General features: G+C 38.5%; 1 protein-coding gene and 1 long non-coding RNA gene across 5 annotated transcripts in view; one reads left to right on the top strand and one right to left on the bottom strand.

Moving 5' to 3' along the window:
• LOC128443858 (netrin-4) overlaps nt 1–15217 on the top strand; it is a 44898-nt gene that overhangs the window by 3775 nt on the left and 25906 nt on the right. The window lies entirely within an intron of this gene.
• Nucleotides 6007–11714, bottom strand: LOC128443860 (uncharacterized). 4 transcript variants are annotated; one of them, XR_008339072.1, is made up of 4 exons: nt 11676–11714; nt 8768–9704; nt 7561–8497; nt 6007–7290 (listed from the first exon to the last, which is right to left on the bottom strand). It is a non-coding gene; the product is annotated as an uncharacterized LOC128443860 (long non-coding RNA). The 4 variants fall into 4 exon arrangements; XR_008339071.1 differs by lacking the exon at nt 11676–11714 and having other exon boundaries at nt 8768–10741; XR_008339073.1 differs by lacking the exon at nt 11676–11714 and having other exon boundaries at nt 9355–10739.

Raw genomic sequence — 15217 nt, 5'->3', positions numbered from 1 at the left:
GCTCCCCTTTTGACCAGAAACTGACACTTGATTGGAGTGTTTTGTTGTTGACCCACACAAAACTGAGTTTTCTCGTCTGTCAATCCGATCCAAGCAGCATGGAAAACCTTGCCGGAAAAATGATTCTGTTTAAATTGATGAGTGAAGTTGGTCAAGAATTTCTGGTCCTCCATATCCTGAACAACTGCAAGGTCACCCCCCAACTGAAAGGGAAAAGAGAAAGAAATATTAGAGTACATCCATCAGAGGCCAAATTATCTTAAGAAAAAAAGTATTTCAATAACTATAGTCTCCTTCTACTAGTGACCAATTGCCTCGGAGTACACCGTTTGTCAAGAATGTCAAAATAACATTAGCTTCTGGGTGTGCAAGGGCAGAGTTGGGTATTTGAGGGAAAAACTGCCAAAACTGATGTTGCTATAAAACACATATTAACTTATTAACACTGATTAACAACTGGCAGTTGGAAATAGTGAGCAGTATACAGGTCAATAATACCCTGGGTACAGTTTATTTGCAGGTGGAAACCTACGTCAAGGTGCATAAGGGAATATATAAATATATAAACTTTATAACAGGCTCAAGGCCCACATGATACAACAAAACATACATACAAACAATACATTACATAGAAATATACAAGGAAAGAAGGGCTAAAAAAGGCACTCATGCCAGTGGTCCCAGATCTTAGATGTGTACTTGACAGAGCTGCGGCCAGGGTCTGTCATCAGATCTAACCAACATATTAGTTTGGACATAGAGATATAGAGTCCCCTCTGTCTGCACATGTCAGCATCATCCTCAAACGTGTCTGTAATAATAATAATAATAATAATAATAATAATAATAACAGACAGTTACAGTTCTAAACTAAAGGTCATTGCAGATCTGGACCTTTGTGGAGTCCTGGCAAGATCAAACATAACAAATTAAGGATTTGAAAAGTTGTTCTGTCTCAGAGTAGAATCCTCAGATGGCTGCCCACAGTCTGAGACAGTCACATCCAATTAGTCGACCAGTGAAAGTAAACATGTTGGACAAAAGCCGCTTCTTTAAACCAATTAGGGTAGTCAGGTGGTCAGAGTAAAACTGTATTTGACAAGGGGAGGCGTTGATTCAAGTTTATAGTGATGAGTGGTTTGCTGAGAGATGAATTCATAGAACAACGAGTAGATTAAATATCATTTAATAAAACAGCATCAGCAAAACCTGATCATTTTAATCTTCATGGTAAGATTTACAGCAGGGCTGTTCATTTGTTATATTTAAATGTAAGTTGGCCACTAATAAATGTTTAATTATTGATGCATCTGCTGATTAATTTAAATACTAACTTGTTTATTATGGCCAACGGTCCAAAGTTTAATGATAATGACAACAAAGAGCAGCAAGTTTGAAAAGCTTGAACTCTTTAAAATGTTATAGTAAGAACTATAGTTGTTCAACTGTCAAAATAGCCGATAATCAATAAACGTATTGATTATTTGTTGCAGTTCTACTTGGAGGTACTTAATAAACTGTCAGCTTAGTGAAAGTTATTTGAATGTGTGCATGAATGGATAAGATCTATAAAATAAACCAAACCAAGGTTACAGATAGATGCTTAGTCATGCTAATAATATGAGGAGAGGGATGTGTTTATTATTCAGGGACCAGATAAACAACACAAAATAGAATAAAATACATGGTTATAAACTAAATCTTTAATTAGTTGAGTCTAGGGTCTTTCTGAGCGTTTGGTCAAATAAAACAAGTTCAAATAACTTGGAGAGATCACATTCTGGACAACAAAAAATGTCTTGACATCATTATCACGTTTGACCGGCCAACTGATCACCATATGAATTGATAAGGAAATCCCCAGTAGCCTCCCAGTTCTATATTACATAATAAATCTGACTTTCGTTTTCTTTCTCAGAGCGTGATCTCTACTAGTGTACGAGAACTGTGACAATCTGGGTGCTCACATGTAGCTGATGCTAACGTATGAGCTAGCTAACCAGAACATATTGGAGAGCATAAACATGTCAAGTGTAACTTAAGTCAGCCTGAGTGTTCATATCTACGGTCCATGTGAGACCCCAAAACAGCGCTGTGAAGATGACAGGAGCCTGGGCAGCAAGTGACGCAGGCTAACGTGGGTGCTAACCTCTGAGTGGAGTGACGTTACTCAGCTGAGTTCCCACAACAAATATCTGCGGCAGTTGAATAATGTATAATAATATATGATTTGCATTTGTTTTCAATACACAAATACAATATTAAAGACAATCCAAGAACCATATCATCATCAAAAATGTAAAACAACCATAATAGTTAGAAACATAAAATAATGCAATAAGGAAATCTTTTTTACATTTGACATTTAAACGGAGAAGCAATATGGCAGTTAGATGAAGATACTGTATAACAAACAAGGATCAGGTGCAGCTGTTTCGATAAATGATCAGCGGGACACACAACAAATAGTGAAACATTTTAAGGCATAACAAGTCAATTCATCATAATTAAAAAATCATTAAGTAAAAACTAAAATGTTTGTCAAATAAATCCTAATCTTTTGTAGCGTAGAGTAAGTCCATCGCATTTTTCTTCTTCATGAGTTGCTTTGGTAAGAGAGAGAATATATAGATGTTGCGGTCGCTGGAGAGAGCGATAGATGACCAAGCGCACGTCTCCACGTTGAATGCGTTGTGCACACTGCGCCAAGGATAAACGCTTCACTTCCTGATTCCGTCACGCCATGTCGATCCTTGCCTGCTAATTGCTCATTACAGTCCACATTATCAATTGCACATCACACGGAGAAAATGTTATGTTAATCGAATGATAGTTGTAAAACAAAGCTTACTTCCTGTTGCCAGTAGGTGGCGCCATCACTATTATTACGCACAGACATATAGATCTGTTCAAGTAGGCGCTCTGAAGTAGCGTGAGATATTTTGTGTCAATTGGAAAATGTTACCACAGCTTAATTTTTACACAGATCAGTAGGTGGCGCTATGACCCTGAACTAATATCAATAAATGGAAATGTTCCGATCAGGATTGTAATCATAGGTCAGTAGTTCGGAGCCGGTTAGATAATGCAGAGTGGATTAACAAAGTACTTCCTATTTTATGGTGAATCAGTAGCTGGCGCTATGACACTGAGGAAAAATTGACACATAGAGCTGTTCAGGCTTGGACTCCAATCAGGAGACAGTAGTTTGGTAGTGATAGGACAATGCACAGTGGAGTTATGACAACATCGTGTCCTTTGGCGAAAGATGATCTTTCGCCGCACATCAATGTTAACACGGTTTGAGGAAACGTCACAATTCTGACCATGAGCCAATGACTTGACTGAGCTCTTTTTAGCTGTATATTGTAAAGCAGCCAGGAGCAGTTCATCAAAGTTTAAAACATGTCACTTCCTGTAGCCACCAGGGGGGCGCTGTGATTTCAAATCATGTATTCTGTGTAGATGTTATCAGGTCGGGACTCTTGTCTTACATGTCTAGTTTTGCGCCAAATTTGACGCCACGCCACGGTCACGCTGTGTGACAAAAAAATCGATCTTTAAATTTCTTTTTATCTCCATTTTGTTGTGATCACACTCATCTAAATTTGAAGTTGATCTGATGAAAGCCCTACGACAAGTATGTCAAAGTAAAAATATGGAATATGGCCAAATTTTTGTATTTGTCAACACCTACAACTCCTCCGGTGGAGGCCCACAGTTGATGCTGAAGTTTAAATAAATGATGACATTGTAAAACTGAAATTAGGTTTATAGAATTAAATGTATCTTGTTTACCCCGTTAAAGTTTACCATGCCATGATTGGTGTCTCTTTTTCAGCAGAACATTGCTTATATTTCCATAGAATTATACTTTTTTTCATTTTAACAGAGTATATCAACATACTGGAGCCACAATATATTAAATATGTAAAAATCTTTCACTTTAAAAACTTTAAACATGCTGTACGAACATTTCCAAAGTTGAAAATGTAAATGCAGGTTGTAAATGTGAAATTATAGATGTTAAACAGATATACTATCAAGCAATATGTACCCATTTGAAATAAAAGCCGCTGTTATGTCTTGCAGCCTTGGGATTTAATCACATTAGGGATCTTAAAGTCTAGGTTCAACACATGTTTTTATTAGCCCATACTAATTCATAAATATGAATTAGGAGGGTAAAAAACAGCACAATGCAAGTAATGTAAAATATGTTATTTTATGTTAAATTATTCATGCGATACGATTTCTGATATCTGGATCTTTTTTCACAGCTTTGGCTTGAATCCATTTTTTCCCTTTATTTTCAGTCAAGTGATTAATTCGTGTTTTCAGGGAAATTACAATGGAGGGTAATGAACTTAATGTTATATCATTAGCTGCAGCATGACGAGGGCAAGATCATTGTCTGTAATATCCAGAGAAAAAAGTAAACATATCCATCTATCTAACCCTATCCTCTTTCCCTGTGCCCTGAAAGGACAGGCCATCGGACACACCAGGATAAATCTCAATGCACTGCTGCATCAGCGAGCCAGTGGACTGTCACGAAATCCAAGATGTTTCCTCGAGCCCCAGGGTGCACACAAGGGTGTTGTGCATGTTGGCTCACTGGCTACTTGAGTGTTGAAGTTGAAAGGCATGCTAATCTGTCCTCCAACCATCAAGGCCTATAGCAGCATAACTAAGAGCAGATCCAGGACAGACCTGAGCCAGGTCTTACGATAAGCTTTATCGTAAAGGAAAGTTTTAAGCCTACTCCTAACCCTTGTATGTTGTTCGGGTCTATGGGACCCGTTTTCAATGTTTGATAAAAGAAAAATGATGCGATCAATATTTTTTTCAACCTGAGACTCATTGGCCTTGGCTCATTTTCTGTGATGAACATATAAAATGACATATTTTCAGTGACTGTACACTGTACACCCCCCCTACACATTTATATTACATATGTGGTGTTTGGGTCCACTGGACCCAGGACTACGTTAAGTGTTAAATTGTACATCTTAAGCATCTCTGCTCCAACATTCCTGCACATTTTATGTAAAAGTTCTCTGGGAGTTTCTGCGTCTCACAAGGATTCTGTGGATTCCCCTTTGGATTTGAAAACTCCGGCAAGTATAATAACCCCAAAGTATGCAAATAAATGGGTTTGGTCCATCTCATTCCAGCTTTCTACGAAAACACGATGTCCCTTCAAAATAGTGCAGAATGATTTACGTAATGAAAAGTTCGTAAGAAGGCTTCATGTCCTGCACATGATTACTGCTATCCGTGTCGGCCCTGGTTGCATCCTTATTACATTGGTAGCCATGCAATTTCATCATTTTTTGACATCCATATGTTGGCTGCTGATGGCCTGGCCTGGATATGGTACTGGCTGAAGATGAACTTTTTATGTAGCTGGCTGATGGTCAATCTCATCCTCTTCTTTAAACTCACTGTCAGACTCTGAATTGATAGAAACTTTAGGTTACTTTCGTAACCCCGGTTCTCTGAGTAGCATGAGTGAGATGTCTCACTATGGGATAAGCCCCTCGCGCGTATTCACAGAAGCACTTATTCCAATTCGCCAGCCCTGATAGGCTGGCAGTCGTGACGTCCGCGTCAAGGTGCCGCACCTTAAATACGGTGGACGCGGCGTCACACGTTATTCAAAAGAACAAATGTGTGTGAAACAGTGTTTCCAACATTGCTTAAACATGCAGACTAATACATAATGAATACAATTTGATGTATTTATAATGAGTGAACAAGTTTCAAAAAATCCCGGAGAGAAATGATAAAGGAGACATGGAGATGATACATTATCAGTGCAGTAAACCATCGCTTTGATTCATGTTTGTGGTTCAGCTTTGGTTTGAGGCTAATGTTCAAAGTTTGACTAAAATATTTGAGTAAAATCAAAAGAACTAACACACACAATTTGTGTGTAGATGTTAAACTGTAAGACCAGAGGGAAATAAATACACCTCACATTATAGTACATATAACACAATATAAAAGGGTGCATAGCAAATGAACATTTCCTTGTTACATTGCCTGTATTTAATCAACAGAAGGTAGAGAAGAAAACAAAGGAACAGCAGAACAGACAATCTAATTTGGAGTTATTTACAGAAGAAGGTCGATGAATATATGATGCATGAAGTTTTCAAAGTTTAACAAACTTTTGTTTCTGAAATACTAACTGTGAACAAAGTAACATAAGGTTTTGCTTTTCAAAAATAGAGCAATCCTATTTTCTATTATGACAAAAAAGGCTTTGTGAACCATCTTGGTAAAGGATGTCAGTGACAATGAAACCTAACCTCCAATCGAAAATCACTATTCAAATGACTATTTATCATCAAGTAGATGAAATACGGATTCAATGTGTCTTCATTGGGTCAAAGATTATACTCCACATCTCATGTACAGTTCCACTGCTAAACCAAAATGTGGATTTTGTAAGTTGCTTGACCTAGAAAATGTAAATGCAATGTAAACTAAAACTCCTTATGAGACAACACCAAAAAACACCAAACTTTAAGCTCAGACAAGTTCAACTACATCTATGCATCTACCATATGTTCCTGTACTATAGAGGGAGTGTGTTTATGTACATTCACCATTATGTGTGTGTAAGCCCTATGTTCCCTCAATTAAACCCTCATAGAGTTGATGACTATCAATTCACAAAAGCAATAAAAACCCGAAAAAGCTGAGGCCACATATTAAGTCTATATTTATTATTAGACAAACCTATAATCTATTTCTACATCGACTCAAAAAATGATGTCGTCCCATTGACTGTCAACTCGACCTGGATATTGGTCCAGATACTGGTCCAATATCTGGACCAGTCCCAAAACTGGTCCAGATATTGGGACTGGACCAGTTTTGATCCAGTCCCAATATCTATTGGGACTGGATCATGAGACAACAGCCTTACTTTCACAGACATAGTGTCGGCCGCCGACACAAGTTATGTCATCCCAGTTGAACAACCACCTCTCCCCTCCAAAGTCATCGGGTGGTAGAATGCCAACACAGTCTTGTCCATTTTCTTCTTTGTCCCAAACGGCAATAAAGTTGTTTGGCTCCCCTTTTGACCAGAAACTGACACTTGATTGGAGTGTTTTGTTGTTGACCCACACAAAACTGAGTTTTCTCGTCTGTCAATCCGATCCAAGCAGCATGGAAAACCTTGCCGGAAAAATGATTCTGTTTAAATTGATGAGTGAAGTTGGTCAAGAATTTCTGGTCCTCCATATCCTGAACAACTGCAAGGTCACCCCCCAACTGAAAGGGAAAAGAGAAAGAAATATTAGAGTACATCCATCAGAGGCCAAATTATCTTAAGAAAAAAAGTATTTCAATAACTATAGTCTCCTTCTACTAGTGACCAATTGCCTCGGAGTACACCGTTTGTCAAGAATGTCAAAATAACATTAGCTTCTGGGTGTGCAAGGGCAGAGTTGGGTATTTGAGGGAAAAACTGCCAAAACTGATGTTGCTATAAAACAAGGAGCACGCTGGGTGAACAGAGCTGTACAAACCAATCAGACTCACAGTCTGAGAGCAGGCAAATGGGTCTTATGTGTCTTCATTGGGTCAAAGATTATACTCCACATCTCATGTACAGTTCCACTGCTAAACCAAAATGTGGATTTTGTAAGTTGCTTGACCTAGAAAATGTAAATGCAATGTAAACTAAAACTCCTTATGAGACAACACCAAAAAACACCAAACTTTAAGCTCAGACAAGTTCAACTACATCTATGCATCTACCATATGTTCCTGTACTATAGAGGGAGTGTGTTTATGTACATTCACCATTATGTGTGTGTAAGCCCTATGTTCCCTCAATTAAACCCTCATAGAGTTGATGACTATCAATTCACAAAAGCAATAAAAACCCGAAAAAGCTGAGGCCACATATTAAGTCTATATTTATTATTAGACAAACCTATAATCTATTTCTACATCGACTCAAAAAATGATGTCGTCCCATTGACTGTCAACTCGACCTGGATATTGGTCCAGATACTGGTCCAATATCTGGACCAGTCCCAAAACTGGTCCAGATATTGGGACTGGACCAGTTTTGATCCAGTCCCAATATCTATTGGGACTGGATCATGAGACAACAGCCTTACTTTCACAGACATAGTGTCGGCCGCCGACACAAGTTATGTCATCCCAGTTGAACAACCACCTCTCCCCTCCAAAGTCATCGGGTGGTAGAATGCCAACACAGTCTTGTCCATTTTCTTCTTTGTCCCAAACGGCAATAAAGTTGTTTGGCTCCCCTTTTGACCAGAAACTGACACTTGATTGGAGTGTTTTGTTGTTGACCCACACAAAACTGAGTTTTCTCGTCTGTCAATCCGATCCAAGCAGCATGGAAAACCTTGCCGGAAAAATGATTCTGTTTAAATTGATGAGTGAAGTTGGTCAAGAATTTCTGGTCCTCCATATCCTGAACAACTGCAAGGTCACCCCCCAACTGAAAGGGAAAAGAGAAAGAAATATTAGAGTACATCCATCAGAGGCCAAATTATCTTAAGAAAAAAAGTATTTCAATAACTATAGTCTCCTTCTACTAGTGACCAATTGCCTCGGAGTACACCGTTTGTCAAGAATGTCAAAATAACATTAGCTTCTGGGTGTGCAAGGGCAGAGTTGGGTATTTGAGGGAAAAACTGCCAAAACTGATGTTGCTATAAAACAAGGAGCACGCTGGGTGAACAGAGCTGTACAAACCAATCAGACTCACAGTCTGAGAGCAGGCAAATGGGTCTTATGTGTCTTCATTGGGTCAAAGATTATACTCCACATCTCATGTACAGTTCCACTGCTAAACCAAAATGTGGATTTTGTAAGTTGCTTGACCTAGAAAATGTAAATGCAATGTAAACTAAAACTCCTTATGAGACAACACCAAAAAACACCAAACTTTAAGCTCAGACAAGTTCAACTACATCTATGCATCTACCATATGTTCCTGTACTATAGAGGGAGTGTGTTTATGTACATTCACCATTATGTGTGTGTAAGCCCTATGTTCCCTCAATTAAACCCTCATAGAGTTGATGACTATCAATTCACAAAAGCAATAAAAACCCGAAAAAGCTGAGGCCACATATTAAGTCTATATTTATTATTAGACAAACCTATAATCTATTTCTACATCGACTCAAAAAATGATGTCGTCCCATTGACTGTCAACTCGACCTGGATATTGGTCCAGATACTGGTCCAATATCTGGACCAGTCCCAAAACTGGTCCAGATATTGGGACTGGACCAGTTTTGATCCAGTCCCAATATCTATTGGGACTGGATCATGAGACAACAGCCTTACTTTCACAGACATAGTGTCGGCCGCCGACACAAGTTATGTCATCCCAGTTGAACAACCACCTCTCCCCTCCAAAGTCATCGGGTGGTACAATGCCAACACAGTCTTGTCCATTTTCTTCTTTGTCCCAAACGACAATAAAGTTGTTTGGCTCCCCTTTTGACCAGAAACTGACACTTGATTGGAGTGTTTTGTTGTTGACCCACACAAAACTGAGTTTTCTCGTCTGTCAATCCGATCCAAGCAGCATGGAAAACCTTGCCGGAAAAATGATTCTGTTTAAATTGATGAGTGAAGTTGGTCAAGAATTTCTGGTCCTCCATATCCTGAACAACTGCAAGGTCACCCCCCAACTGAAAGGGAAAAGAGAAAGAAATATTAGAGTACATCCATCAGAGGCCAAATTATCTTAAGAAAAAAAGTATTTCAATAACTATAGTCTCCTTCTACTAGTGACCAATTGCCTCGGAGTACACCGTTTGTCAAGAATGTCAAAATAACATTAGCTTCTGGGTGTGCAAGGGCAGAGTTGGGTATTTGAGGGAAAAACTGCCAAAACTGATGTTGCTATAAAACACATATTAACTTATTAACACTGATTAACAACTGGCAGTTGGAAATAGTGAGCAGTATACAGGTCAATAATACCCTGGGTACAGTTTATTTGCAGGTGGAAACCTACGTCAAGGTGCATAAGGGAATATATAAATATATAAACTTTATAACAGGCTCAAGGCCCACATGATACAACAAAACATACATACAAACAATACATTACATAGAAATATACAAGGAAAGAAGGGCTAAAAAAGGCACTCATGCCAGTGGTCCCAGATCTTAGATGTGTACTTGACAGAGCTGCGGCCAGGGTCTGTCATCAGATCTAACCAACATATTAGTTTGGACATAGAGATATAGAGTCCCCTCTGTCTGCACATGTCAGCATCATCCTCAAACGTGTCTGTAATAATAATAATAATAATAATAATAATAATAATAACAGACAGTTACAGTTCTAAACTAAAGGTCATTGCAGATCTGGACCTTTGTGGAGTCCTGGCAAGATCAAACATAACAAATTAAGGATTTGAAAAGTTGTTCTGTCTCAGAGTAGAATCCTCAGATGGCTGCCCACAGTCTGAGACAGTCACATCCAATTAGTCGACCAGTGAAAGTAAACATGTTGGACAAAAGCCGCTTCTTTAAACCAATTAGGGTAGTCAGGTGGTCAGAGTAAAACTGTATTTGACAAGGGGAGGCGTTGATTCAAGTTTATAGTGATGAGTGGTTTGCTGAGAGATGAATTCATAGAACAACGAGTAGATTAAATATCATTTAATAAAACAGCATCAGCAAAACCTGATCATTTTAATCTTCATGGTAAGATTTACAGCAGGGCTGTTCATTTGTTATATTTAAATGTAAGTTGGCCACTAATAAATGTTTAATTATTGATGCATCTGCTGATTAATTTAAATACTAACTTGTTTATTATGGCCAACGGTCCAAAGTTTAATGATAATGACAACAAAGAGCAGCAAGTTTGAAAAGCTTGAACTCTTTAAAATGTTATAGTAAGAACTATAGTTGTTCAACTGTCAAAATAGCCGATAATCAATAAACGTATTGATTATTTGTTGCAGTTCTACTTGGAGGTACTTAATAAACTGTCAGCTTAGTGAAAGTTATTTGAATGTGTGCATGAATGGATAAGATCTATAAAATAAACCAAACCAAGGTTACAGATAGATGCTTAGTCATGCTAATAATATGAGGAGAGGGATGTGTTTATTATTCAGGGACCAGATAAACAACACAAAATAGAATAAAATACATGGTTATAAACTAAATCTTTAATTAGTTGAGTCTAGGGTCTTTCTGAGCGTTTGGTCAAATAAAACAAGTTCAAATAACTTGGAGAGATCACATTCTGGACAACAAAAAATGTCTTGACATCATTATCACGTTTGACCGGCCAACTGATCACCATATGAATTGATAAGGAAATCCCCAGTAGCCTCCCAGTTCTATATTACATAATAAATCTGACTTTTGTTTTCTTTCTCAGAGCGTGATCTCTACTAGTGTACGAGAACTGTGACAATCTGGGTGCTCACATGTAGCTGATGCTAACGTATGAGCTAGCTAACCAGAACATATTGGAGAGCATAAACATGTCAAGTGTAACTTAAGTCAGCCTGAGTGTTCATATCTACGGTCCATGTGAGACCCCAAAACAGCGCTGTGAAGATGACAGGAGCCTGGGCAGCAAGTGACGCAGGCTAACGTGGGTGCTAACCTCTGAGTGGAGTGACGTTACTCACCTGAGTTCCCACAACAAATATCTGCGGCAGTTGAATAATGTATAATAATATATGATTTGCATTTGTTTTCAATACACAAATACAATATTAAAGACAATCCAAGAACCATATCATCATCAAAAATGTAAAACAACCATAATAGTTAGAAACATAAAATAATGCAATAAGGAAATCTTTTTTACATTTGACATTTAAACGGAGAAGCAATATGGCAGTTAGATGAAGATACTGTATAACAAACAAGGATCAGGTGCAGCTGTTTCGATAAATGATCAGCGGGACACACAACAAATAGTGAAACATTTTAAGGCATAACAAGTCAATTCATCATAATTAAAAAATCATTAAGTAAAAACTAAAATGTTTGTCAAATAAATCCTAATCTTTTGTAGCGTAGAGTAAGTCCATCGCATTTTTCTTCTTCATGAGTTGCTTTGGTAAGAGAGAGAATATATATATGTTGCGGTCGCTGGAGAGAGCGATAGATGACCAAGCGCACGTCTCCACGTTGAATGCGTTGTGCACACTGCGCCAAGGATAAACGCTTCACTTCCTGATTCCGTCACGCCATGTCGATCCTTGCCTGCTAATTGCTCATTACAGTCCACATTATCAATTGCACATCACACGGAGAAAATGTTATGTTAATCGAATGATAGTTGTAAAACAAAGCTTACTTCCTGTTGCCAGTAGGTGGCGCCATCACTATTATTACGCACAGACATATAGATCTGTTCAAGTAGGCGCTCTGAAGTAGCGTGAGATATTTTGTGTCAATTGGAAAATGTTACCACAGCTTAATTTTTACACAGATCAGTAGGTGGCGCTATGACCCTGAACTAATATCAATAAATGGAAATGTTCAGATCAGGATTGTAATCATAGGTCAGTAGTTCGGAGCCGGTTAGATAATGCAGAGTGGATTAACAAAGTACTTCCTATTTTATGGTGAATCAGTAGCTGGCGCTATGACACTGAGGAAAAATTGACACATAGAGCTGTTCAGGCTTGGACTCCAATCAGGAGACAGTAGTTTGGTAGTGATAGGACAATGCACAGTGGAGTTATGACAACATCGTGTCCTTTGGCGAAAGATGATCTTTCGCCGCACATCAATGTTAACACGGTTTGAGGAAACGTCACAATTCTGACCATGAGCCAATGACTTGACTGAGCTCTTTTTAGCTGTATATTGTAAAGCAGCCAGGAGCAGTTCATCAAAGTTTAAAACATGTCACTTCCTGTAGCCACCAGGGGGGCGCTGTGATTTCAAATCATGTATTCTGTGTAGATGTTATCAGGTCGGGACTCTTGTCTTACATGTCTAGTTTCGCGCCAAATTTGACGCCACGCCACGGTCACGCTGTGTGACAAAAAAATCGATCTTTAAATTTCTTTTTATCTCCATTTTGTTGTGATCACACTCATCTAAATTTGAAGTTGATCTGATGAAAGCCCTACGACAAGTATGTCAAAGTAAAAATATGGAATATGGCCAAATTTTTGTATTTGTCAACACCTACAACTCCTCCGGTGGAGGCCCACAGTTGATGCTGAAGTTTAAATAAATGATGACATTGTAAAACTGAAATTAGGTTTATAGAATTAAATGTATCTTGTTTACCCCGTTAAAGTTTACCATGCCATGATTGGTGTCTCTTTTTCAGCAGAACATTGCTTATATTTCCATAGAATTATACTTTTTTTCATTTTAACAGAGTATATCAACATACTGGAGCCACAATATATTAAATATGTAAAAATCTTTCACTTTAAAAACTTTAAACATGCTGTACGAACATTTCCAAAGTTGAAAATGTAAATGCAGGTTGTAAATGTGAAATTATAGATGTTAAACAGATATACTATCAAGCAATATGTACCCATTTGAAATAAAAGCCGCTGTTATGTCTTGCAGCCTTGGGATTTAATCACATTAGGGATCTTAAAGTCTAGGTTCAACACATGTTTTTATTAGCCCATACTAATTCATAAATATGAATTAGGAGGGTAAAAAACAGCACAATGCAAGTAATGTAAAATATGTTATTTTATGTTAAATTATTCATGCGATACGATTTCTGATATCTGGATCTTTTTTCACAGCTTTGGCTTGAATCCATTTTTTCCCTTTATTTTCAGTCAAGTGATTAATTCGTGTTTTCAGGGAAATTACAATGGAGGGTAATGAACTTAATGTTATATCATTAGCTGCAGCATGACGAGGGCAAGATCATTGTCTGTAATATCCAGAGAAAAAAGTAAACATATCCATCTATCTAACCCTATCCTCTTTCCCTGTGCCCTGAAAGGACAGGCCATCGGACACACCAGGATAAATCTCAATGCACTGCTGCATCAGCGAGCCAGTGGACTGTCACGAAATCCAAGATGTTTCCTCGAGCCCCAGGGTGCACACAAGGGTGTTGTGCATGTTGGCTCACTGGCTACTTGAGTGTTGAAGTTGAAAGGCATGCTAATCTGTCCTCCAACCATCAAGGCCTATAGCAGCATAACTAAGAGCAGATCCAGGACAGACCTGAGCCAGGTCTTACGATAAGCTTTATCGTAAAGGAAAGTTTTAAGCCTACTCCTAACCCTTGTATGTTGTTCGGGTCTATGGGACCCGTTTTCAATGTTTGATAAAAGAAAAATGATGCGATCAATATTTTTTTCAACCTGAGACTCATTGGCCTTGGCTCATTTTCTGTGATGAACATATAAAATGACATATTTTCAGTGACTGTACACTGTACACCCCCCCTACACATTTATATTACATATGTGGTGTTTGGGTCCACTGGACCCAGGACTACGTTAAGTGTTAAATTGTACATCTTAAGCATCTCTGCTCCAACATTCCTGCACATTTTATGTAAAAGTTCTCTGGGAGTTTCTGCGTCTCACAAGGATTCTGTGGATTCCCCTTTGGATTTGAAAACTCCGGCAAGTATAATAACCCCAAAGTATGCAAATAAATGGGTTTGGTCCATCTCATTCCAGCTTTCTACGAAAACACGCTGTCCCTCCAAAATAGTGCAGAATGATTTACGTAATGAAAAGTTCGTAAGAAGGCTTCATGTCCTGCACATGATTACTGCTATCCGTGTCGGCCCTGGTTGCATCCTTATTACATTGGTAGCCATGCAATTTCATCATTTTTTGACATCCATATGTTGGCTGCTGATGGCCTGGCCTGGATATGGTACTGGCTGAAGATGAACTTTTTATGTAGCTGGCTGATGGTCAATCTCATCCTCTTCTTTAAACTCACTGTCAGACTCTGAATTGATAGAAACTTTAGGTTACTTTCGTAACCCCGGTTCTCTGAGTAGCATGAGTGAGATGTCTCACTATGGGATAAGCCCCTCGCGCGTATTCACAGAAGCACTTATTCCAATTCGCCAGCCCTGATAGGCTGGCAGTCGTGACGTCCGCGTCAAGGTGCCGCACCTTAAATACGGTGGACGCGGCGTCACACGTTATTCAAAAGAACAAATGTGTGTGAAACAGTGTTTCCAACATTGCTTAAACATGCAGAC

Source organism: Pleuronectes platessa, chromosome 7, assembly GCF_947347685.1.
Source record: "Pleuronectes platessa chromosome 7, fPlePla1.1, whole genome shotgun sequence".
Classification (NCBI taxonomy): Eukaryota; Metazoa; Chordata; class Actinopteri; order Pleuronectiformes; family Pleuronectidae; genus Pleuronectes; species Pleuronectes platessa.
This window is presented reverse-complemented; position numbering and strand designations above follow the sequence as displayed.